Here is a 1,681-nt window from a genome sequence, read left to right on the forward strand (position 1 = left end):
GATTGGAGGGTGATGGGGGTCAACGCCTGAGGGCTCCCAGTATGTGAAAGGGGGCGGCAGGCTGGGCTGAGGGACACTCCCCCGCCCACCCCCACCCAGTGCACGAATTTCATGCACCGGGGCCCTAATATATACACACACACACATATATACATATATACCTCCCCAAAGGAATCTTCATCTCTGCTTAAAGACTGTGGCTTTTGCTTATATTTCAAAAAAGACAAAAAATAATTTTGGTGCTAATTAATCCAACATATCCAAAAGATAAAGGTTCAACCCTATAACTTAATATACCATAAGAAAGGAACCCTTTTAAATAACACCATTGTAGGCACAACTTCAGTAAGGGTTTTAGGTGTCCTTTTCTGCAGAAATAGAAACAAGCTGCATTTTTTAAATTAAAAAAAAGGAAAGAAAACACTGTTGTTGACCAAAGTGGAAATAAATCTAGTGTCAAAAATGTCAGGTGACATTAAAAAAAAAAAAGCAGGCATTTCTTTCCAATGGATCGGTTATAAATCTACCACTATTTTAGCTTTAAAAAAACAATATTGCATAATGTCAGTCTACTTATTTTACTGGTCTTTCCCAAGACAAACTGTTTTCTAACTGAATTGTTTCAACAGCTTGTGCAATATGACAAAAGAACCAAGAAGAAACCTCTTCCTTGACCTTTTCTCTGTAACTTCATTCATTGATTTTATTGCATTAAATGCTGTCACATTTGTAGAACTGAAAAGAACAATGTCAGTAGCCTCGGTGTCAAGTCCTAAGAATAGAGAGCTGTCATTGAAGTTGTCCAATTGTTTGCCCATGATTAAAAAAAGAATATTTCAGATCAATGGGTGACAATCCCATTAGGGTGATAGCCCATGATATCAATTACCACTTCAGTTTCAATTTGGCTGGCTGGCCACAGGGTACCATTTTTCAGCTTTACTTGTGATGGGCTGGCTCTGTGAAGCATGACACCCTTAAATTGCTGCCCATTATCCAAGTGTCATTACTTGTACTGCTTCAGAATTCTCTGAATCACAAGCAGCTACTGAGGTCAAGCTTTGTAACCCGAGGAATTGGACAAGTTGGCAAATTCTTTATATAAAGGAAAAGTTATTTATCTGGCATCTGACTTAGAAAATCTAAAGTTTCCATTATCCTGACAGTATGTCAGTTTTATGTAGGTATATTGATTTAATAATTTAAGAGGTTTTATCAAGGTGGCAGGGGGTTAAACGTTTACTGTGTTTGCATTATTCAGAATGCTGCTTTGATTTTCTGGCCTCTATCACACCGATAATAGATTCTACTTAACTCCTCTCCATATCCAAATATACACATAAAATTATTCTTATAATCATAAATATATAAAGAGTTTGACTTTAGGTAAGGCACTTTAAGTCTATCAATAAAACAAATAAATCTTAACTGCTATCTATCCCATAAAATCCCAAATTTGTCTAAAAATTTATATAGGAAATGAATTTAAACATGCCAGAAATAATCATTCAGAATGAAGAATTTGAGGGTTGGCTTTTTTTTTTCTTTCTTTGTCAACATTTTGCGAGAAATGTTAGATTTCAGAACAGTCGGAATTTTTCTGAGTAAAACTGTAATATCTGGGATCTTACTTTGATTCGTAGGACTATAATTAATAAATTTGGATTTAAAAATCTAAAAA

General features: G+C 35.2%; 1 protein-coding gene across 4 annotated transcripts in view; it reads right to left on the minus strand.

Annotated features, from left to right (window-relative positions):
- Nucleotides 1–1,681, minus strand: part of LOC102774575 (COBW domain-containing protein 3) — a 45,024-nt gene that overhangs the window by 26,353 nt on the left and 16,990 nt on the right. The gene's annotated exons all lie outside the window — the stretch shown is intronic.

Source organism: Myotis davidii, unplaced genomic scaffold, assembly GCF_000327345.1.
Source record: "Myotis davidii unplaced genomic scaffold, ASM32734v1 scaffold616, whole genome shotgun sequence".
Lineage (NCBI taxonomy): Eukaryota > Metazoa > Chordata > Mammalia > Chiroptera > Vespertilionidae > Myotis > Myotis davidii.